Source organism: Simochromis diagramma, unplaced genomic scaffold (assembly GCF_900408965.1).
Source record: "Simochromis diagramma unplaced genomic scaffold, fSimDia1.1 OVJJ01000208.1, whole genome shotgun sequence".
Lineage (NCBI taxonomy): Eukaryota > Metazoa > Chordata > Actinopteri > Cichliformes > Cichlidae > Simochromis > Simochromis diagramma.
Genome location: NW_024386789.1, coordinates 2385439 through 2410459, shown reverse-complemented (window position 1 = coordinate 2410459; position 25021 = coordinate 2385439). Strand labels below are relative to the sequence as shown.

The 25021-nt window shown below is 43.2% G+C and overlaps 1 protein-coding gene across 8 annotated transcripts in view; it reads left to right on the top strand.

The window, feature by feature from the left end:
- Positions 1–25021, top strand: part of raraa (retinoic acid receptor, alpha a) — a 141704-nt gene that overhangs the window by 3879 nt on the left and 112804 nt on the right. For 4 of the 8 annotated variants that reach the window (XM_040023326.1, XM_040023324.1, XM_040023328.1 and 1 more), the window contains exon 2: positions 13347–13396. The exons of 3 other annotated variants lie outside the window; for them this stretch is intronic. The gene's annotated coding sequence lies outside the window, so the exon portion shown is untranslated. Of the gene's footprint in view, positions 1–13346; positions 13431–25021 lie in introns of all 8 variants that reach the window. One more of the 8 variants, XM_040023329.1, reaches the window with a different exon arrangement.

Sequence of the window (25021 nt, the reverse complement as noted above, 5' to 3'; positions counted from 1 at the left end):
CAACATTTTCAAAGAGGTCCAAGGCCAGCTGGGTTATCAAAGCACTCAGAGAAAGAACTTTGTGTCTCTCTGTTGTATAGTCTCTTAATAAAACGTCCCAGAATGGATCATCGGTTGTTATTTTAGGTTCCTCGCTATGTTAATTTGCCTGAAGAATGAGGCCACGATTGTCTCCTTTTTTTCCTAATGAGGCTGAGCTAAAGACCCATATAACCTATTATCCAGGTTATTGATTTAGAATCTGTTTCGAGCTGCACATTGTTTTGATAGACCTTGAAACCATTGATGTTTTACTGCAGAATTGAAGCGCTGATCCCCTTCCCCACTTCAAGATCACATAAAATAATACTACACTGAGGGGGTTGTATTTATGGTTGACATGGCTTGACTGATCTTTGTTGTAAAGTTTCCCACAGCTTATTTTGCATGTTTGAGATTGCATTTCTACCAGCTGGCATGTGGATGTTTCTGGCCTGTGTCGCAGTGTTTCATTGCACTTGTCACAGAATTTCATACTATTTTCCACACTCATTTTGTACCTTGGCTTTTTGCAGAAGTGTCTCTGCCCAGTCGGACAGTCCCCCAGCGTGACGGCTGACATTTCCAGTGAAAGAGACCTATTGTTGCTTCTTAATCCCCCTCCACCCTCCTCTCCATAAAACAATGGTATCAATTGCTTCCACTGAGTACATCCACAGTTCTGAGTGAGAGACAGCCTGGCTGGGCCTGTTAGCTAGCCTGCCAACCGTCCTCCCAGGCAGCCCGGGCGACCTCTTCATTCCCAGCGATAGCTCGGTGTTTGAGCCCGCAGACTGCTCCTGCACTAATATTACCTCTGCCGCATGTGAACTGGCTCTTGATTGCGACTGCACTGCCACCTTCTAAATGCACAAATAATAGCTCGGGTATATATTTATTTTCCCGCGGAGACGGCGGAGCAGACCGATGGCTTCGACACACCCCCGTCCCCCACCTCCTTAATGAACGGTCTTCATTCTATTTTCCTTCATTTTCCCGAGGACACTGCCATTAACTTTGACAGATGATATGTTCTTTTAGCGAAACGGTGATCCTGAGCGCACCGTCACTGGAAATTGGATTTGCACACCCACCCCTTTTGCTCCTTGCGTTTTCTCCATCTCTCCTTTTTCTCTGCTTTTTCTTTCTCTCTCCGTCAGCACTGAGGGACATGCTGTTAATATTCCTTTTAGAGCTGCGCTGTACAGCTGAGCTGCCAAGTTAACCTTCTGCTGTCATGAGTCAGACAGCTAGCTAGATAGCCAGTGTCACTTACACAGATGTCTGACCGGCCAATCTGTCCTTAAGTGCTTCTTGATAATATGCGTATTTCTCTGTGCCAAGTGTGAATGTGCAGTCAGTCATAGCATTCAGTTTTCATGTCCACTTTGCTGACACCGATGTAATTTGAATGTATTTGTTAGTTAAATATTTCCAAAAAGGTGTGTAAGAGAAAATGCAGATTTAATCTCATCTTCTGCCTTGATTTGTTACACTGATATTTTAGTTCTTACTTGGAGGATAACGTTTGGCTGGTCTGCTCCCCATTTAAAAAAACAAACAAACATCTCTCTAAGTGAGGCGGTTGACAGCTCCCGCGTCCTTCCCGAGAAGTAGCATTGGCTAATGTTAAACCACTGCACAAACCAAGGCATCTTCACACTGATTTTAGTGGAACAAATCCTCTCTATTGTGCCTCCTGTGTGGGCGTATGTGGCCGTCAACAGTGTATTACCCAGATGCCGTGGTTGCAGCTGCTTGCACATTAGCTCAAGTTGCTATAGGCCACATTTATCAGTGTGAGGAGAACAGCGCGGTGGTGAGATAATGGTCCTGAACAAGATGATACCGCGCTCGCTGCTGCTAGCACGAATAGGCAGCTCCTGTAAGTGGCTCGGCACATAGCATCGTTATCGTACTGCTCTGCTGTCTTGGCTTGTGCCCGCCGAGTCTGTGAAGCTAGTGAGCCGCTGCTACTTATTCTGTCTCCATGGTCTGTCATCTCAATGCAGCCAGCCCCGGTGAAGAGCCATCACACCAAATCATCGTCGTGCTGGAACGTTGCAGCACAGAGCCCATTAGATGACAGGATTTCTGCGTTTGCAGCTGGAGAAGGTGATGGAAAGCCAGAAATACCCAAAAAGAGTGTAGAAAAGAATTTTTAAAACCAATTACATTTACTTTTCTGTAGCTTTGTTGTGCCCCAATCAATTTTTCCAATAAAAACAGCAAAACAATGTTTATTTTGGCAGTTTAGACATGAACAAACTTGATGTACAGTACAACTAAAGGAGGTGTAGCAGAAATGCACCCTGTCTGTTAAACTAGGCTGTCAGGCTTGCAGATTTTTTTTTTCTTTTTTTACCGAGGCACCATAACCTGTGGCCTGAAATGATACACTTTCAGCCAATGAGACTGCGAGACGCTATCGTTAACGGTGGATCCTTTTGATTGGTTTTGTACTTCATTTCATGTCAACATAATTCACTTCTTTTTTTTTTTTGCTTTTTGTGTCGCAGTAATAATTCTGTAATATGGCGCACCACGCAGCATATGGCTGCCATTTATGATCAACTGCCTCGGTAAGGAGGTGACTGGAATATGCAAATGGAAGCATGCTAATGGAATAGTAATGTAATGAAGTATGTTGTATATTGCCAGTAATGAGCTCTGGTTATTGAGTGTTGATGGCTTTTTCTCAGCCAGCCTTTGTTGTTACACAACATGCAATTTTGGGTTTTTCTGGTTTGTTGTTCAGGACAAAAACGCACATCATCACCCCAAAAAGCACAAACAAACACCCCCCCACCCCACCAAAAGAATTTTGACAAACACGGCCGGACGTAATTGCACATTACTATTTATTTATTTGTTTGTTTTTTATTGATTTGGCATTGTGTGAAAAGCATATTGATAAATATTTGGAGTACTTGCCCGCTGAAACTCTGAAACTAAATTGGGCAGAACTGAGACAGATGCGGTGCAGTAAATTAAACAAGCAATCTTCTCTGTTGGGTGACAGCACAATGGTGATTAGGGTTTCATGTGAGCTGCCCTACATTATTTATGGCTGTGCTGTGGGCTGCCTGCAGTTGAATAGACCCACAGTCCATTGACTGGGCATATTATGGGAGGCCGACTCGAAGCGAGGGGGGGGGGGAGTTAAAAATGGCTTTATTTCCTCTCGAGGAGGTCCATTTTCATCTCAATGAAGGTGGAAGCCCCAAGCGTGTTGTTTCCAGGCCTTGTGCGTGTAAAGTGTGTTGACTCTGTTCCAGCAGGCTTCTCTGCATCACTCTTCTTCATGTTTCAGAGTGATATCTGCAGAACCTCACATTTGTACGCATTCGTAATCCGTCACTGCCTGCTCAATTTTGTTGCCAATTCATACACTGACTTTTATCATTGAATTCATCCACATCTGTTTGGACCCGAACTTTATAGTTTGGTGCCTTTGCTTTGCATTGTGACATGCATGTTTCTTGTGGCAGGGAGGTCTGAACAGGATGTAGACATACTGAGGTTTGAGTGCAGGTTTTAGCCAACTGTTGACCTTTTAGAGGTGTTTTCCACGTTCAAGCACTCTTTTGTTATGGTGAGAGTATATTTACTCATCGCCCACTAGTTCCATTCTTGTGCTTGTAAGATCTTATGAGAATCTTGAGGGAATTTCTTCAAATTTAGCACAAAAACTCTTTGTTTGATTTTTATTTTTATATTTTTAAAAGGAAAGTCGCTCTGACCTCCCACCCCATCCCTGTCATTCTTGTCATTTCAATAATTGCAATCTGGCATAAACATCTACTTGGTCTCAAGAATAAACTGATTAGTGTTTGGTGGTCAAAGTTCAAGTTCACTGTGACCTCAAATGTTTTTCACAATTTTCTAAGTCATGTGCTTAATAGTAACTAGTAAATCACTCAAATGCCCAGAGGAAACGGAGGGACCGATGATGTTTTATAACCAAATGTTCATTAAATGTTATTCGGTGCCCTTATAACAGAAGCAGGGATGATTCTAAACTGCAGCTTGACTTGGTTGCCAGAGGCATTCAAGTGTGAGGCTGTAATTCTAGCTGATATCCAAAAGGGGCTTTTGTTAATACTTCACGCTTTATTTGGTAACACTCCTTTGGTTCGCTCACTGCAACGCCCTGATAAAGAAAGCTACTTTTGGCTGTTTCCTTATTCACGAGGGATCGCCACAGCGGGGAGCTCCGCATGTTTGATTTGGCACATTTTTACGCCAGATGCCCTTCCTGACGCAACCCCAGAGGGATTTATGTCCCCTCCCGGAATCAAACCACCGGGCTTTCGTTTGCATCGTGAATGTGTAAACCACTACATTATGAAGACACTTTACTGCAGTGCCCTGTGGTGTTTAGAGCAGAGGTGGGCAATTAGTTTCCCCAAGGGGGTCATGTGAGAAACTGGGACTGTTGTGGACTGCTGCACAAATAAGCTGGATTTAATTCTGCTTGTAAAATTATTGTTGTGGCCCTCCACAACAGTCCCACCCCTGCTTTAGAAAATTAAGGAGGGCAATGGATTGGTGAGATTTAGCATATTTTAAAAAATGCCTTGATGGCCTCATTCTTCATCCCACAGATAACTCTGCAACAAACTTAGAATGCTTTAGGTTTGATACACTCACAAACTATTTTTTGAGTTGTGTGTGTTTTATTCCTGGATTAGGTTATTTGTAAATTAAAGCATTACTACATCACTGATAACCGTGAATCTTTCTAGTGCAATACTATGTTTTTCCTCCCATCCAAGCGGCACCTCTTAATAACAACAAGTCTGTTTATTGATATTTTTTATCTTTGTGGAACATTTATGTAAAATCCAAAAGAGTGGGGGCAAATCCAGGCACAACAGGATGCTGTTGTTAATACATAAAAAGGATCCACAGAGTCGAGAAAGAAAAATTGCAAAAGAACCCAGGGACGTTGGTGTTGAATGGTTCCTGCTGATACCTTGTGATGTTATGTATTTCTAGCTGCTAACCTAAGACCCCTGCAGCAAACACTAGCTTCAGATGTCAACAAAATGATTGTTGCCACACTCAAGGACTCGAATCATGAGCTAGACTTGACTCAAAGATTGCTTTGTTTGACCTCATAAAAAGGGATATTGAAGTTGTCTTTTCATGTGGAAGTCTTACACAAATAAATTCCATCATGTGCCATTTACACAAACACACTTAATATCTGCATCCCATTTGCATTTGCCAGTTACAGGGTAATGACATCGTGTATGATGGCTCACTGGTATACCCTGCTGGGACTCTTGAAGTTATCATTAATAGTAACACTGTGGCTTTTCCTATCTTGAATATGTAAAAGGATGGCTGTGGAGAAATAAAACCGTTCAGACTGTGCGTTTGAGGAAAAGAGTCAGAAGGAGAGCGCAAACTGTTCACTGTCAAACCATCACTGTCGGCACAGAAGTGACTGTTAAAGTTCAACAGCGAATATGGACAGTGGTGGAAAGCAAGAATGTGAGAAATGATGAGAAAACTACTTGCAGAACACTTGGAACTCTGCCCGTTGTCACACCTTTGCACATGTGAGAAGACTGCCTTTTCACTTTTCTCTGTTTTTGACACTTAACGTTTGGCTGTTTAACTTGATTAATTAACATAACCGTTTAAAGAAATTGCTAAATTATAGTGGAGACAGTAGAATGTATATATAATTTTGTCTTCAGTTGGCAGGTCAGCAGCTCAATTGCTGACAAAGTAGAAACAGGTGTGCACTGCTGCAAGTGTTAGGAAAAGTGAAAAATGGGTTTACGTTGTGTAGTTTTTGTTAGACTCAGAATGGAGTTTCAAAGTCAACCTCGTTGAAAATTGTATATGACAATGGGGTCATTTTTCTCTCTCTCTCTGACTCTAAAACCTTTTTGGGAGGAACTAAAAATTCCTCTTTTGGAGGAAGAACCCTGTATAAAGATAACAGTAATTATCGTTTTGGTTTCTCTTCATTCCTTGTAGACATGCACTCTTTTGCATTAATCAAAGGTCTCCTGAATGTCAGCTTTGTCTAACAGCAATCTCTTGTAGTATTTAGACATCACTTTAAACAGAGCACTAGCCTGAGCTGCATGCAGTCACATTAACTGATAGGCATGAATGATTGCAGCTGACTCTTGTTTCTGTTGTGCATCTTTTGTGAGTTCTTCAGTTACCTGAGGGGGAAAAAAGGACTATTGATTTGGATCCCTGTTTCTAATTTGCGATAAGAACAAAACATTTGTTAGGACACGTTTTTGCTTTTCCCACTCTAGCAAAAAGGATGTCTCCCTGAGCCTGATGGGATATCTGTCACTCACTTTAGGGCACACACACACTCAACACACCACTGTTTAAAAATATGGATCCACATCTTCTAGCATGCGAGATACTGGCAGAACAGCAACAGCAGAAAGACACTTGTATGTCACAATATGTATTTTTACAAAGTTAAAATGATCGGATGATGGAGAAATCCTGGAAATGTCTCCTTACTTTAAAGTTGAAACGCTCGAGTGCTTTGATGGAGAAAGTGTTGCAGTTGACAAGATGTAGTTTGTGTTAACGTATGAAAATTGCTGTGCGTTGGAGTTGCGGTCTATGAAAATGAACCACCATCCCTAATTTGTATTTTCAATGTGCATTTCTCTTCCAGTAGCCTCATTGTAGATGCTCTGCCCATGCACAAGTTATGAAATGGCCAACAAGAAGGCCATGTTTGTTTTAATCCTGAAATTAGCTGTCATCTCCACTTGATGAATGCCCGTTGCGTGAGTGTGCCCTAATTGTCCATTTGCACAACGCTGTCTTCGTTCTCGGTTGGCCTATGGCCCAGGGTACCCACTACAACTGTTGTCCACTTGTCCAGAGCACCAAAACAATACCAAGCTGCCGTGATCCTTCAGAGAGCCACTGTCGAGGAGCCCCCTGGGGGTGGGGTGCTTTCTGATAGGTCTGTGCCAAATCTAGTCCAACACTCAATTGCTTCTTTGTCATTTTTCTCCATGTGAATGTCATTGTGGTTGAGTTGTGGCTCCATGGATTCCCTGCGTTCAGGACTTAGACAGCGCTCCTTGCTTCCCCCTCAACCACAAGCCCTTCATCGTGGAAACCATTGTTGTCCTATCAAATGAAGCTTGTTTTTCAGCTTCTCTCATGAAGCGTGAAATACAAGCTTTTATATTAGCTTTGGCAGGTATTTAAACTTCTGATCTGATCCAGGCTGTGCTCATTAAATCGTCAGAGTGATGTAATGTTTCAGTGGCGCTACTGTGTGCCAGCATGGCATGTTTTTCCACTTAGGGATTCCAGGATTTGTCTCTGTCATAAACACAGGGCATCTGGTTGCCAGTAGTGTGAGCTTCATTGGAGTTAGGGCATTGAAATGTGAAGAAGAGAAGCTGCCTGGTTTTTCATTTAGCAGCTTGGGTAAGTATGATAAATGTTACTTATCACCTATTGACCCCATGAGGTCAAGCCTTTGCCCTGTCACCCATCATCCTCCTCCTTCCCGCTGTCTTCTAGTTGCCCCTGAAACCCTGTGGATAGCCTTTATCTGCTCAGGCAACATTTTTCTCTCCAATACTGCTTGACCGCCATACAGATACCAAGGCAACACAGCTATTCACTTTCCGTGTTTGCAGTCAAGTGTGAGATGTTTTCCTCCTCCTGATTTATCTTTCCAAAGATATCTATTATTTGTCCTGTGGCCTCTGAAATACATTCATGATTAGATATGCGAAGCCTGAACAGATAGCTCCACTCTCAGTGTTCTCAGCTTTAGTTTTGACCCGCACACACCTAAATCCCTGCCATTTTTTGGGACATAGCTGGAGAGATAAGCAAATGGAAGAAAGTGTGAGATTATCATTGAAATAATCTTCTGAAATCAATTCAACTGAAATATCAAGGACAATGGGCTTATGTGTATGCGCACACACTCGTGGAGTTTCTGTTTGTTTCATGCTTTTTTTTTTTTTCTTTTTTTTTCCCCCCTCCCCACTGGCAGTGTAAAGAATTGCACAGGAGCTTTTGTTCTTTTGAAAATCCACCTGATAATGTTGGGAGCTGGCTCCTTGCCTGAGCTGGTTGGATTTAAAAAAGAAAAAAAGGGAGAAAAAAGCTCTGTCTCCAGTGACCAGTCCAGCATTGCACATCCTACATAGTGGCCCAGATTTTTTTGCAGTCCCTCAGTAAAACAGCTCTTGTTTTTTGGGGGAGCTTTGGAAGTGGATGGCGAATGTCTATTTCAAAGGGTAACCCTCAGAAGGTGAAAAGTGCAACACAGGTAGGAATAACAATGAGTGCAGCTTAATAACGGCACCATTGTGACGCCAGGCTTTCTGGGTTCACAGATAGGCCATTGCACCATCCTTTCCCCCCCCTTCGTGCTTAAACGTTCCACATGAGACTGATTGAGCCGTTTCGTCCTGCTAAGCTGCGTGAAGAGTGCTACTTTTATAATGGAAGAATACTGCTAAATCAAGGCTTGACAAATCTGCTTTCTCCATGTCCTCACATTGAGGGTTGGCGGATTAGGTGCTAATTTTAGTGCCACTTATTTCTTCAGCTGCTTTTAAGAATTAGTTCCAAATAACAAAAAAAAGCGTGGAGCAAAAAATTGGGAGGGGAGGGAATTGTCTATTGTCAGAGGAAGCAAGGCTGCGGAAAACGGATTGTCTAGTGGCAGTGAGGGCTCTTTGCATAAGAGGTGAAATTTACATACAAATCTCCAGTTACAAAAACAAAAAACTCAATTTGTGGCAGCTGAGTAGAGGGGCAGCTGTTAACAGAAATCTTTGAGGAGTATTTCAGTCCCACCACCCTGTGCCTCGAGTGACTCCATGAGATCACAAAGTCAGTTGGTGTTTTGAAAAAAGCCCAGACCATAAAAAATTCAGCACAGCTTTTTTCACCTTCTCTTTCCATAACAGATCCTTAGATCCAGGCTGTGTACGATTAAAGTGTGCGCTGTTAGTTAGAAGTCTGCCGTGCATTTGTTTAGCACTTGGTTGTCACCCTGCAAGTCAGCAGTTAGTTCATCTACAAACAAATTTACTTTTCTGGACTTATTTCACAAATGCCCTGTTAGTTTGAACCTTTCCATCGCGCACTTGTTTGGCTGTTGTGTCACATCGTCAATACCAAGCAACCATCAATACCCCACTGGAGGCAGTTGCATTTAAAACAACGGAGGACACAGCATTGGTGTGCATTCAGCACTTTTGAATAGGCGTCAGCTTATTGATTCTCCTTCAAGGTCCGCATCAATTCCTCTCTGCCCGCTCTTTTCTTGTTTGTGACAGCGGAGAGCAAATGCGTTGTGTTGAATTGGGAGGTAAGGGGGTGGGGGCACCCGTAAAAGGTTTGTGGCAGCTTCCACTCAGATCTGCTGCTCTTGGAGAGTAGCCCTTGACGTCAGTGACAGTATTTGGGTGTGATTATGTAATCCATCAGGGTATTACCATAAAGTGGAGTGGGGAGGGCTATCGAGGGGCTAGAAGGTAGCAGTGGCGCTGCTGCTACTGCTGATCATCGTCTAGCAACTGCCCAAGGGCAGGAATGTTTTGTGTGCCGATGTGTCCGACAGGTGGCTAGGAGACGCTAATTGATTAATGATCAGGGTGATATATGAGCCCCTACGGCCAACCTTAACATAAAGGCTCAGAGCACCGGTGTCGCCCTAAATCATTTCCAACCAGGCCAGTAAACCCCAAACAGTTCCCTCATTAGCATATGAAAGACCAATCGGGAGGGAGACTGTGCCTTCTCAGCCCTTTGTAGACCGCCTATTGTCAACATCCTGGGTCTGAATTAACAGGCCAGCATTTTATGCCAGATGAATAATGACAACAAAGATGATTTTATAATAAGGGTCACTCAGCACTAATGAATGGTTAACATCACCACAATCTCAGCCTTTGATATTGTTTGGACTTTATCCCTCCTTTTTTTCTGTCTGTGCATGGCTTTGACCTGGGCAGCACTCACCTAAACTGATTTTGCTCATTAAAAGAGTGTTTCCTGCACTGCGTGAGATTTAGGTTCCCTTTATTTCACTACAGTTGGTAAAATATTGATGTGAAACTCGGCTGAAGAAATGCGCTGCATTTTCAAAGTGTGTTACAGAAAATCTGAATCCCATATAGAGGTGAAATGATTTGCATTCTTTCTTCATGTGTGTTTTTCTTCTCTGCATCATGGAGTTGACATATTTTCCATTCAAGCAGTGTCAGATTCTTCCTGAATGATTGAACGTTAGTGGAATTCACCTGTCCCCAGATGGTCATATTTTGCACTTGGTGTTCCATATAACGCTGTCAGACTGGATTAGTCTCAATCTCTCTCTCTCACTTCCTCAGTCTCTTCCTCTCTTCCTCTCGGTCTCACTCCCTCTGGTTATTTACCATTCCACAGGGGGCCTTGCGTGACCCTCTTCATTGTTTTCTTTGGATGGCTCTGAAGGACAATAGCAGTCTGGAGCCTTGGCCTGCAATCAGTATGTGTGTGAATCTGCATCTTTCCATTGGGAGTTGTGTCCTCTTGTGTCAAGAGAGGTTATGCGATCTATGTGTCACTGAAGGGGCTTTCCACCGCTCAGAGTCAGAGCCTCAAGAACAGGGGGTTTATGTTGTGTGTGTGTGTGTGTGTGTGTGTGTGTGTGTGTGCGCGTAGGCAGCCAGCCGGTGGAATTTTATAGGACCAAGTAAGTTAAAACAACACATTGTGTCTGTTTTAATGTGAGCTCATGACCCTCGCTGCAGGGCTGTCATTCCCAAGTAAGCACACGCTTGGAGACCGCTGGTCATACTCAAAATCAGAGATTCTATTTGTACTGATAGTCTACGCAGGGGCGATGCTGTCACAGTGAATAAGTGAACATCCAAGGGCCGATGATAATTTTACTTGAGACTTGGACTGCTTCCCATCAAACCTTTTTAAACCTTGAACGGTTGAGCAACCCTGAGCATAGTTACAGTTGCTGAGATGCTGGGCTGTACACTCAGGATGGGTGATCCCACTGAATTATTATTTTAGACTCCTTGCGAGCTCCTGAGCACTCAAGACCTCCTATGTGTGGCGATATCAGCTTTGGTTTGAAACCACGCGTCAACAGTGACGACACCATGTTCTTCTTTGTGTTTAAGGTGAGCGTCTACAGCGACTTGCTTTCACCCATCAGCAAGGATAAAGATGCGATTACCTTGGGCTCATCCTGTCCACTCTACTCTCATCAGTGCAGGCTGGAGGCTCAGACAGACACACACACATACACAAACTCTGTCCTTGTTTCATCTTTCTAGAAATTATGCTGCTCTTCCTCTACAGGACCAGTAGGAACACATTATTTAGATACCATTCATATTCATAAACAGGAAGTAAGGGTGTGTTTAAAAACAAAAAACAAAACAGGAAATGGCACAAGGAGCTTCTGCACAAACCAACTGATGGGTAGAGGGTGGAATGGGTAATGAAACTACTTTTTTGTTATTCACAATGCACCTCAAAATGAATAACATATTTTGATATATGTGTCCATATCCTGTAGTTCTGGAAAGTGTAAGTATTGCATGTAGGGATGTACAGATTTATCACACTTGGGTGATATCTGCGTAGTCATATCAGCCTACAAACAAGATAGCAATCAATAGTGCAAGTGTTGAGCCTTTATCTGTTGTGTTATGTCACCTTTGTGCTCGCTAACTGCTTTTTACACTGGTAAATCATTATTTGGTTAAAACTTAAAAAGTCTAAGGTAAAGACAAGTTCATAGGAAAAAACATCTAAAAATGAAGCTGGCTTCGAAATGCTCGTAGTCCTTTCACTTTGCCACATCTTTGACATGTGCACATGCAGGAGGAAGGTGAGCGTGTAGTAAAAGGATGTGAGCAATATTTCTTTGACCATAGAAATTGTAGACAAGCATTTGATGTTAGTTTGTAAATTTGCTTCCTGATTAACCCCAAATTAAGGTGTCTCTGAGAGCCATTTGTAATTGAGTTGTATGCAAATGAAGCCATTCTTTGTAATAACCCCAAATCTTTATTTGTGTAAAAAATAAATAAATAAATTTTAAAAATGCTATATTTAAAGCTCTGTTGTTTCACTGTCCCTGGTAGCTTGTGATAACAAATTACTGCAAAATTCATTTGCTGCCTATAAAAGGCCACTTCTTCCTCAAGGGATGGTGTTTCCCCGTTTGTTTTTTTCCTCCAGCAGTATCTTGACTCTTCTAAAGAGCGACTATTAGCCTGGCTGTCAGAAAAGCTCTGTTGTGCCACAGCTTGCTGTTAACTAAGTGTAAGGAACTTGCTTTCTCACTGTGACAAGTGAAGTGAAATATACCCAAACAGACCACAGTTTTAAATGTCATAGGTTTCTCTTGCTTTTGGAAAACCCTGTCCTGGTCCACAGTTCTACATTTTATTGGAGCCGGATTTGCTACCCCCCCCCCAGAAAGAGAGAGACAGGATAAACTCACTGCTTTTGACGTGAGCCAATTTTCTATTCAAATACGATTGACCGTGATTGTGCAGTTTGGCATTTACGTTGCATCCATGAAAGTGCCTTTTAACATTTACTAACCACCATTCTGTAATTTCCAGCTAGTTGTTTTTGGTTTGAAAACAATACCACAAAGCGTTTTCCATGCTTTCTCCAGCACAAAGGTGCCATTTATCAGATAGCCTAAGTACCATGTGACTCTTTCAATTTAGATCTGTAACTAGACCGGTTAGTAAACACTTGTAATATTTGAGCAGTTTGCATAAACAAAATGGAAGCATTCATACACTTACTGAAAACCAGAGTCATTAGATCGTTGTCTGTAGCAGCCATTCATCTGCACAGCATCGGCTAAGCTGCTCTACTATGAAAAGATGACACGCCACTTCAGATTTGTCTCTGTCTTGGCAATGAAGGCGCCTCTGTGTCCCTATTTGTGCATCAGGCTGAGGGGATTTCTAGGCCGCCACCTGATTCACATTGCTGTAATTGAGTTGTGGCCATAAGCACTACTGTGCCTGCCTAGGCCCTAGGTAATTCACACACCACAAAAGCACTGTTTTACTCCACTTTTCACATGATGTCTGGGGCACAAATGCAGCAAGTGAGAAAGTACAATCTATTGGAAAAGGGCGGGGAGATCATAGGGAGAACGAGAGGGGGGAAAAAGTGTGTAAGAGTTTTCATGTAGTAAAGCAGCTCTGCGCCAGAAAGCCAGGGAGTCACTGAGTCTGCAGCACGTGGATAAAGGACCACAAAGCTCTCGATTTCAAATCTCTCTCTCTCTCTGTTTTTTTTCTCTCTCTCAGAGCTTAGGAGCCACAATCGATTCAAGGACGGCGAGATTGACGTTTTTGGGGTAAGCCCGAATTTGTCACTGCTTTTGACTCCGGGTAATTTTGGTTTTCCACATTTAACACTTTGTGTGTTTGTGTGTACCAATTTTTTCGCACGCATGTCTCTATATAAGCGTTGCTCTTTGCCATATTAATGTCGTGGAGAGGTCGACTCTGTTGTCATTTGTTTTTCCCATGACACATGGTCTGCATTTCGCTGGCTGGGTAAAGTTCAAGCTTGTGGACAGCTGACTTTTTAAAGTCTTTCCAATCATTTTCACACACCCTTGCACAGACTCACACACACACTGTGCGTCTGTTTGGAGGGGGTGCTGTGTCTTGTGCCCTGCGTGCTGCTAGCATTAGGATGAGCACTGTTGCATCAGAGATGGGGCAGGGACTGTTGCATCAGAGCTGGAGTTGGCAGCAGGGAGATTTGCCCTGTCATATTAAAGTGACAAAGACCAAACGCAAACAGCCGTTCATCATTCGCTATATTGGCTTGAAGTGCACAGACCATTGCTGTGTGAATATAGATTCATTTTGGTTCTTTGTATTAGACTGGCAGCTAAATGAATACTATTAGTTTATTCTTATCCCTTCTGTCATTTCATACTGTTTTGACAAATTCTTTTCATCGTAGTGAAAGAATTTTCACTACGATGAAAACAGCAATACTGCGATCTTTCAGCCAATCAAAGATCGCAGTTTGTCCTCCTCAGTCTGGTTTTGTCCTGTTTGTACAGACTTGTTTTACTCCTCTGTCCTGTCCCGTCTTGTCCCATTCTGTCCTGTTTTTAAACCGGCTCTTCCTGGCCTTGGGAGAAAGGTAATCTCTTCCTCTCAGACATGCACCTGCCCTCATACCAGCCTCTGAGCAAAAGCAAACTGAATGCTGTGTGTACCAGTATGCCAGCCAATGCCCAGAAAAATGCAGACTCTCTCTGCAGATCACTTCCGTCATGGCATACCCACACAACAGAGATATGCTTTGTGGACAGACGCACACCCACAGAAGACGTCCGTGTGTTGTGTTTTTAGCTTTTGTAAGGTAGACAAAAAAAAGGTACAAATTGAAGCTGTTCGGTTTTTTGTTTATTGCCTTCATCATGTTAACTTCATCACATTTTGTGGAAATCACACAGTTAAGCCATTACTCTGTGACTTGGCAGAGGATAGTTGCAGCCATTTTGGACTTTATCTCCGAGTTAGCAGGTTTGGGGTTTTCATCCCAATGTAAAACTATACTGAAGCTCCCCTCCCCTTCCCCCTCTGCTGCCCTCCCTCCCTTCATAATTTAGATCCAGTCTCATAAGTGGGTTGGGAAGAGGCCCCGGCAGTTGATGTGGAACACATGCCTTTAATGATTCACACTCTGTGCGGTAGGTCGGTGGTGGCTGCCGAGCCCGCTGCCTCTCCCTCCGTCTAGAGTAGGAGTCCTGTATTTTTCACAGTGTTGTTCCCTTTTTTTCTTTTTTTTACTCCATACATGGAAACTTAAGGGAAGTTGAAGTGCATAGCTATACACTGTTATTTACATGTAATGGTGCTTCTTAGTCTCACTCAGAGGCTGGACACAGTTGGATCTGTGTTTACCTGCCAGGCTATAACACTTTCTGTATCTTCTTTTTTTTCTTGTTGATGAAACTTCATGGAGTGAACTGCTGACTCCAGTGGCTCTAATGGTAATTTCTCTCCTGTCATTGTGGTAAATCTGGCTATAAGTTTTGGTGCGATTATGTTGCTGTTCCAATTTTTCACTATCGAATAACCGATCTAAATCGTCGGCTAAACTACTTCGAGCTCAGTTAATGTGTTGTGCTGCCAAGCTCATTTACTATAAGGCGTTTGACTAGCAAGACATTGCGTGGCATGTTACTTCCTCACTAAGGACAAAATAGCAGAAGTGATGCTCAATACTCCAACCACAGTGACAAATTTGAGCAATTTCACAGCGTTAATCCCATTCAAACAAATGCAGATGCCAGCTTCTGGCTGCACAGTCAAAAGGTAGTGAAACATGCCAGCACGTGGCCATCCAGGCTAACGTAAATGGCTTCCTGGTTTTTTTTTTTTGTTTTTTTTTTTTTTGTTTTTTTTTTTTGTTTTTTTAAATTTCTTTTACTTTCACCCTCTGCTCTCAATCTCAGCCTACATCTTTCCATCCATACTTCCATCTTTTGTACACACACACACACACACACACACACACACACACACACACCCCCGCCCCGCCCTAACTCTTCCTGTGTCGCACCATCGTGGGTCCCACATCTAGTTTTGGTGCCTTGTCTCACTACTCCTTTCATCACCTGCTCATGGGAACACACTGCGTCACCTACCACACAGTGGACATTACACATGTATGATACAAAGACAAAAAATAGCTCATTCCTTTTTATCCAGAAACAAACTTGGTGAGATCTGCCGTGCTTAAATTAAAGTTTCCAACACTTGCTGACCGCGCCGGTCAAATTAGGCTGCTCGTGCATTGGCTATGTCACTCTAAAGCTTAATGTGCTAAAGTGTTGCAGTTATTGATTCACTGGAAGCGGTACATCATATTTTTGTAATGATTTGGGAAAATGTGCGTGCGTCGTTGGAAGTCGCAGTGCTCTTTTGCATTAGTGGGAGAGTAATTTCGTTTTAGCTCTTTTTCCCACAAGTGCTTGGATTAATGCCCACGAGTTTACCAATCCTGTTTACTATGTTTTTATGTGGTGGTGCTCAGTTTTTACAATACCCATTATCCATGAGCCTAACAAAGTGCCACTCATAAAGTGTTGTTTTAATGAAACTATGCTTTGTGCTGTTTTATGCACTGTGTTTTGCGAAAATTGGTGTTAATCTGTTTGGGGCTCATAAATTAAGCCTTTTGTTAGAACATGTTTTATGAAGTTTGTTGCTCTCAGAGCTGCTTTTGGAACAACAGATGGAGTGTTTGAAGTGTGTGTGTGAGCGCTAAAATTGATGAAGAGACCTCCCTGGATTTGAGTATTGCTACAAATCACTACTCGATACTGGATGCAGAAACCCCCAGTCATTCTATGCGAGAGGGCGTAGCTAACAGTACTGAGTAGTCTGCAGTTCCTCTTTGGGGCGCCTCCTGACAGGAACTTGGCAGCAAGGAAACATAAACAAATTCCCTGTGGTGGGCTGGCAGGCTGGGCGGCGCGGTCCCCCCCCCCCATTACCATACATGCACAGCGAAGCGCAACCCAGCTCAGGCTAGCATGCTCAGCTCAGAACCCACAAGCTGTGAGAAATAGATCTTAAAGGGACAGGTGCTGCTGGCTTTCCATGATAGGGCACAGGGCCACTCTGTATTTGCAGTCTGTTTTCATTGTGTTGTTCTAGACTGACAGCGGTGTGTGTTACTCCTCCTGCACAAACCCCTGACAGATCCAAAAAAACACCTTTCATGCTTAGGGGAGGGGAACTGTAGCCAGGGGTCCCCGAATTTGTGCTGAGTGAGCAAAAAGCCAAAGCAAGGATGATGTAATGATGGCAGCGATGGCGGTTGGGGGAGATCGGAGCGAATGCAGTTGTTGCAATCTGGAATGAAAGAGAGAAGGGACACGATGGCTAAAGTGGTCATAACGTATACCCAAACAGTTGCACAACCAAAAAATGCATTGTGTTGCACATGTTGTATTTATGCATTTGTGTGCAGAAAAAAACTCAGATGTCTGCAGTTTTCTCTTTCTTTTCACTCACCCTCTTCAAACACAGTAGTGTATTGTGCAGCCTGACCTGGTCCCTGTCCAAAGGCAAAGAGAACCCAGATTGCTGAAACAGAGGGGCCACTACTAACAGGCTGGCCAGGCTGTAGTTGTTATAGCCCGCTGTGGCCTTCCAAACCAACAGGGACTTCTGGCTGAGGCCAGAAACTGTGTGTGTGTGTGTGTGTGTGTGTGTGTGTGTGTGTGTGTGTGTGTGTGTGTGTGTGTGTGTGTGTGTGTGTGTACACTTGAGTATTCTTTTTGATCAACCACAGAGGAGGTTTTTGGACAGGACTTGCAGGAGCCGACATGGCACCTCAGCGCAGTTTCATAAGCACTGGTAAAGGCATTTGCCTGACTTTTAATAGTCCTTCTCCATAACATCATCCAAATGCACTATTTTCAACCGTCCTTTAAGGGCGGTGCTCCTGGAGCAGGCGAGTAGGAGGAGAAGACCCTTCGCCTCCTTCAGTTCTCACTAGGAGGATTAAATGCCTCGGTGGTTTCAGTCATCTGCTTCAGCAGCTCGTCTGTGTGCTCTCACATGTGATTAGCACCTGTAATAATGTGGAATAGTGGCACACTAAAGTACTTCAACAGGCTGGATTTTCTGTCTGTCTTGGGGTGGGCATTAAGTGAAATATGTTCAATGTATTCTGCATGGGATATACTAGATGGCTGTATCCTTAACACTAGTACAAAGGGTTTTTGTTTGCCGTTTTTTTTTTTTTTTTTTTTAAAACAGATTCTCTAGTTCTTTCCTGTCGATCTCTCTTTCACACACACAGACACAAAAAGAAAATCACATTTCCCCTGCATATCCAGGCGAGTGTGTACGTAGCTGGACAGTCGGGCTTTTCCCTCATGTTGAAACATGTGTCAGCGTTTACAACTTTAATGAGATGATTAAGCGAGACTATCATTCTGGTCATGAAAAGAAAAGAAACAAAACACAAAGAGTGAATTCTAAGAGGTAATCTTATGTTCTCTCCAGAGCTTTTCTCACATAATCTTGGGGCAGTGTCTGCAGAATCAAGGTGGGACACTATCCAAGTTGTCTTTTCTCAGGTGTAGCTCCAGCCACAATCTCACTACTGGAAATGCTCCATTAATGTGCACTGTTGTCACAGATCGGCACAGTCGGACTTCATGTAGAGTTGCTGTGGAACTGTAAGGCTAAAGACTGCTGATTGTCTGTCTCTTAAGAGGTGAAAACACAAATGTCAGTCTGGCTGGTTATGTCTAGAAAAATTCAGAGTTGCATTGCTCAAGTTTGATGTCAGCAAAAAGAAACTATTGTGATTAAGTTGACATGCTAGCTTGAAGTGTCTCACTGAAATAGGGAAGCACACCTCTCAGTCTGCGGTCTGTCTGCATCTTGCTTGCGTGCCAACCACTTCCAGGGCTGAGTTTTTTATTTTATTTTTTGTGACTCTGTGCCTGACAAGTGAGAGTGAAAGATAATTATTTATTCTACTCATAAACACCAATGAGCAGCAATGCTCATAAACAGCAGCTCACATGTACAAAGTTAAAACTGTGATTTTTTTTTTTTTTTTTTTTTTTTTTTTTTTTTCTCAGCACCAAGCTCTGAGAGGACAAGCTCAATTGCACAAGATTTTATAATGATGAATGATGACCTTAGTTTCTTTTGTAATGTTTTAATTAGACCTTTAGACTAACACATGATAGAACCCAGTCAATTGACATTGATTACTGCATTATGTATTTGTTTTAAATGTTGATTAGCGGGACATATTGGTCAGTATTGTGTGCATTTTTTCAAAGTATTCATCCAGACGCTAGAATAAGTGCAACAAGGAGGGACGATCGAAGGGGAAAGTCAGGTGTGACTATGACATGTGGTTGACAGGTCAGAGCTGAAGTCACATCTGTTTGTGCTCACAGAACACTATTGAAATGCAGCTGAACTGAAAACAAAGCTGTTTACATTCCAATACCTTCCTGTTTTTGTTGCAATATGACTGATATGAAAGGTCGCCCACTGAAGCTAATGTAAAGCAGCCTTTATATTTTTAAACCCTTTTTCAGACTACTTCTCTTCAGTCTTGATTTTATAACAAAGAAGCTGTCTGATTAAAATCAGCACTGACTCACAGTGTTGGCTGCTCTGCTGCTCTGTTTCACCTGTATTTACAAGCAAAATTACCAAGTTTCTTGTTGTCACCTCATTGATGGTTCATAGTCAGTAGTATATTTGTAGGACTTATGTGAAATCTGTTTAGTAAAAGTCACAATCAAGTGTGTAGTTTAAAACTAAAACATAAAATAAAATATATATATATTAAAATAATGTAGATGCACACTCATTCAGCTGTACATAGCAAACACCGATGGGCCCCTCTGAGCCAGGAAAGACCTTATATCTAAAACTATTTGGGAGTATAAAGTTGTGGTCACAGTGGTTGTTTTCAGCTCAGTGAGTGGCAATAATGGCTTAAGCATTAATTTTTTTTAAAAAAAAGTTGTACTGCATTCATATCAACCCTTTCCACGAGTAATTTCAGCTGCGTGCAATTGCAGTGGGCCAGTTGCACAGCTGAAATGACTGGTAGAGTAAACCTTTATGCAAAATCATTGTGGACTTCTCAAGAACATGTAAAAACAGGAAGTGTCGGGGATTATGTCACTGCCACATATTTTGTGGAAGTAACAATGCTGTCGTTTTCCCCTATTGCTCGCGCGCGTTCATGTGCGAGAATAGAACAGTCAGTGCTCTCTGCAAACAGCAGAGCTGGGGGGAGGAGGGGGGGGGAGTGGAGGATGAGGAGGGGCTGACAGAAAGTCTTAGGATCAAGCTGTTCCACTGACAGAGCACTGTGCAGGCTGAACTGGTGACAGTGCACTGCACAGGGAGAGACTGTTTAAAGGAATGTGGAGGAAATGGAGAAGATGGCACCAAAAGTGAGTTAAAGTTCCCCCTCCTCCCTCACAGGAAGACTCTATATGAGAACAGTGAAACTGGGAGATTAAGAAAAGGTCTCTTGGAATAGTTTGGGTGTGCATGCACATATTATGTATAGTATGTAAAGCTCTTCTGTTGTGTGTGTGTGTGTGTGTGTGTGTGTGTGTGTGTGTGTGTGTGTGTGTGTGTGTGTGTGTGTGTGTGTGTGTGTGTGTGTGTGTGTGTGTGTGTGTGTGTGTGTGTGTGTGTGTGTGTCGCAGTACTCAAGGGGAGTAAGTACATTCTCACATCGATGAGGTGAAAAAGACAGCATCAAGAGCCTCAGATGTATCTTCTCCCCCGTTGCACTCTCTTATGTCCCACTAGGCACATCTCTGTAACGGCCCTTTATCGATCCCAATGCCTCCTTGTCTGCACTCAATCCCCATCGATCGGCACCTCGCAGGGTCTCAGAGGGCTGCTACGCAGCCTGTTGCCGTGACACGCTGTGCGTCTATACTGTGTGTGCATGTGTGTAAAACAGTGCGTGTTTGTTTACTAGAAAAGAAGCCCTGCCTTCATATGTCTGGAGTGCGTAGGGCTGTGAGTGTCCGTCCAGTCTTTCTGTCAAGCCTTCCTGGGCTCTGTTAATGTGGCTGGAGACCTTCAGTAAAATCGCTCCGCTGTAGCATGGAGTGAAGGCCTCGCTGTCATTAAATCGTGAACGATTCAGGGCTCCATGTCCAAAACCTTGCAGCATGAAGACCTAAGCAGCCGGCATAAAAAGACTCACTTAGTAACTCTGCAGTGTTGAAAAAAGACAGAAAGAGATAAAAATGACTCGCATGTTTTTCTTTCTTTCTTTCTTTTTTTAAGAAAACCCTGATTAATCAGTCAAGCCACATGAAAACTTTGCTTGTTATTGTTGCTACTTGATTGATTGAAGTCCTGGATCTGGGTCAAGCACCCCCCCACCACACACACACACACACACACACCTTTTTCTCTCTCTCTCTCTCCTCTCTTCCTTGTTTTTAACCCTCTCTGCCTTTTTTCTACCTAAATAAGAGCCAACCCCCCACGTCTCTTCCCTTTGTCTCTCATCTGGTCTTCTGTTTTTGTTAAAGGACAGTTGATTAATGGTGCCACAGACAAAGCCCATAGTCTGCTCTCAGCATGGCCTCAGATAGGGCTTCGCTCTAGGTAAACCAAAACACGTGTGCTCCGGACAGCCACTGGAAACCCCCGAGGAGTGAGCGAGAGAATAGGAGGGACCGAAGACTTTAACGACAGCACTCACTGATGTATTGTATACAGTGATCTAGGACTTTCCTGCACACTCCAGATTTATCGAGATGAAGGAGTTGTGTTTAATATATACAGTCCCGGGCGGACATGTTCTGGGTGTTGCCTTTTACACTGCCTGTCGGTAACTAAGATTTAGTCGCACTACGCTGGCCTCTGTGTGTGTTCATTAAAGTATATACTTATCCTGCTAAGGTCTACCTCCCCTGGTGGGAAAGTGCACGTATTTACTGATCTTAATGTAGCAAAGAGTCATTTCAACACCTGAGTATTGTTTCTTGCCTGCAGGCTCCTCGGGAATGAGTGCTGCGCCCGTGACAGTCTTATAGATGAGAATTGCTTTATTGAATTGCCTTATTGAATGATAACTGAGCATATTATCCCTGTGACTGCACTGAGGTTTTTATCGTTAGTTGTCTTCGTAATGGCAGGGCCTGACACTCGGTGTTTGTGCCGCATTGGTATGGTCTAATTGGCTGCGCCTGATGCCAAAGTTAAACATGTTTTCACTGGAATTATTACCTAGTAGGTATATTGGCTAATAACTCTTATGTGTTCAGTTATACTATATGGTACTGACACACTGAGCAATTCTACTACATTTATATTCAGACCCTTTTTATACACTGTAAGCCAATAAAGACAAAGCATTCAGCGCTATTGTTTCTTTAATCTTCATATATATATATATATATATATATATTTAGTTGTATTTGCGGCTATTATGGCTTTTGTGGCTCTATAGGTTGTGTTGATGCTGAATTCTGCTTTGCTTCTGAGAATTGCACAGAACAGCATGTGCTCCAAAAAGGCTGGGAGGTTTTACTCAGAAACCAATCGAAGAACTGTGGTAAGTTATCATCCTGTCTTGGCGAGAGTCTGCATTCATAATGACTGGAAACCAAAACATAATTGAAAATAAAATTGTATTAATCAACAAGCCTTTTTTATTAATTGGCCACGGGCTGATATTAGGCACAGTGATTCAGCTGACTCACAATTTAAGCATTAATAGAATAATCAGATTTGAACTTGTGGAAATTCCCCCTTGTTTTCTCTAAATGTCACCAACCAGCAGTATGTTGGAAAAAAGCAAAGGTTTAATCACCGTTGGCTATGCGTCAAACACATGTAAGAATAGCTTAGCTGGTCAGCAAGGTCGCTATCCAACAGCAACACCAGCAGCTCTTTGCCAAACTGTGTATACCTTATGTAGAGGAAAGGTGAAGCTCTCCCAATGAGCGTGTAGCCCTCCTCCACTGCTTTTCACCCAGATGATGTACGCATGCCAGCTTCCTGTCTTTTCCAGCTCTCATACAGAATGATCCCAAAGCCTTCCTGTGGGTCTCAGAGGGATTAGCCGTGGCATGTGGACCGCCGGAAGTGGTGACAGGCTGTTCAAGCAGAATTGTTCTATAGAACCAGAAGATTTTTGTCACAGATGAGATGAGCATGTTGAATATCGGGGCAGTTGGCAAATGCAATATTTACATCCCGTTTGAGGCTTGTATGGTATGGGAAGCGGAGAACATGATAAATAAATAAACTGGCGTGTTTTCAGAAGGCTGATGAGAAAATCCATTTTGGACTTTTCACAATAAACACAGGGACTGAGGCAGCGTGTTCCTTTTCCACAAGAAAGTGACTGCACTTTCGTGGGTGTCTCTGGCAGTCCTGCAGTAGAAATGTATTTTTAAACTTTTAAACTAGGTGAATTGAAACTCTGTTCATCCATACTTAGAAGCTTAGGATTTTTTCCTGATAAAAAGAAACTGCAAAGTCAACTAAATTCATGAGTGGCGACCTAAAAGCCACCCCACATCCATTTTTTTTCTTTCTTTCTTTCTTTTTTTTTTTTATTTTATTTATTTTTTATTTTTTTACAGAAATAAAGCAGAGTTTATTAAAGTGGTCTAGGTAAAATGCCATCTGTTGAGACTGAAACCTGCTGAGGGGTTTGAATCAGCGCGTTCACCTGTTGTAGGGAATCTGAAGCCAAGTGGCCCATCTTCACTTTATTAGACTGAGCGTCTGTTAATAATTTATCCTCTGCTTTCTCTGGAAGCAAAACCAAAAGGCTCAGCTGTGGCTGTCTGTCCAGATTTCTTGTCACTGGACATTCAAGCCGTTTCCCATTTTGGACTGCAAGTTATTTACTCACTTACACCCTTCCCCAACACAGCCACACACACCCTGCAATGTGCACCTGCCCGGATGAGCAGATGATGCTGTAGTGCTAGAGGCAAAGTTAGGGAAGCACGGCCATGTGTGTGTGGTTTTTTTTTTTGTTTTGTTTTGTTTTTTTGTTTTTTTTCTCCCCTCCATCTTTTTGGATTTTTTCCCTCTGTCATTACCTTTTCTGTTACTGTACTAAGACAATGTGTACCCTGTACCAAATGTACTCTTTCTCCCTAGCTCTATCCCCAGGGAGTGCCTGTTCTCTTTATATTTTAGTGAGTTTTTTGCACACCCCCCCCTCCTGCTCATCACCACTTGCTGCACTATGGTGTCAAATTTGGTTATGTATGCACCCCATGTCTTTGATCTCCCCCTGCACTCCTGCGTTGTGTACATTGCATAACCACCCGCCGCTAAGCCTAGAGGTTCACCTCAACTCCCCCTCCCCCCGATCTCTTTTCTCTCTCACACCCTTGTTCCTCTTTTTTCCTCACGCCCCCTGCTCTCCCCCTCCATCTTCCTCTTTCTTCTTTGGCAGCAATCCAGGTCATCACCTCTTCCCTTCTTCTCCTTTCTATGATCCCGAACCTGGAAAATCAGTTGGTTGCTCTCACTCTCTCTGTGTCTCTTTTTCTCACTCCCTTCTTGCCATTGTTGTTCCACTCCTCTTCCCTCGCTCACCCTTTATTTCCCATCCTCACTCTCTTCCCTCTACTCATTTCACTCTCCCTGCCTCCTGCTCTCCACTCTCCCAGTGGTCTCATTAGGCATGAAGGAGGCTGCCTGTTGTGTGTATGTGTGTTCTCTTAGGCAAAGTCTCACTTGACTGAGCATGCCACTTGTACTAGCGGGGGCCTGGGCTCCATTATTACCACAAAGCTGTCACAAACAGTATATAAAGTAGCCTCCTGTTGCCGAGTCGTGGGTGAACACAGGGCATTCTCCTAACAACAGCAGCTACCACTGCTGTGCCTTGCTGGAACGATAGAGAAGCTGCTTTTCGCTTTAGCAGGCGAAACAGACGTGCATTATACAGATATAGAAAATAGGAAATGTATACAAAATAAATACACACACACACACACACACACACACACACACACACACACACACACACACACACACACACACACACACACACACACACACACACACACACACACACACACACACACACGTCACCTTTCTGTTTGGTCGGCACATGCTGCTCCTGAGACTTAAAACCACATACCAAACACATCTGTCTCTTCTGTCTAATGACATCCCACCTATGTGGTCCAACCTTCTGGGATGTCCTCTTCCTCTACTGTGTGTGTGTGTGTGTGTGTGTGTGTGTGTGTCCACCACTGTTTTGCTAGTATCTAGTTACAGGGATGCAGGAATGGGCCTCTGTGCTGCCTTGCTGGCAGGCCTGACCCCAGCAGGTCAACGTCCATTACCACATGAAACCTAAATGTCAAGCACGGCCCCCTGCTGTAGCCATTTGTCTTTCTCTGTAGACCCATCAGCCTAGATACACACAAGCATGCAAAGACGCT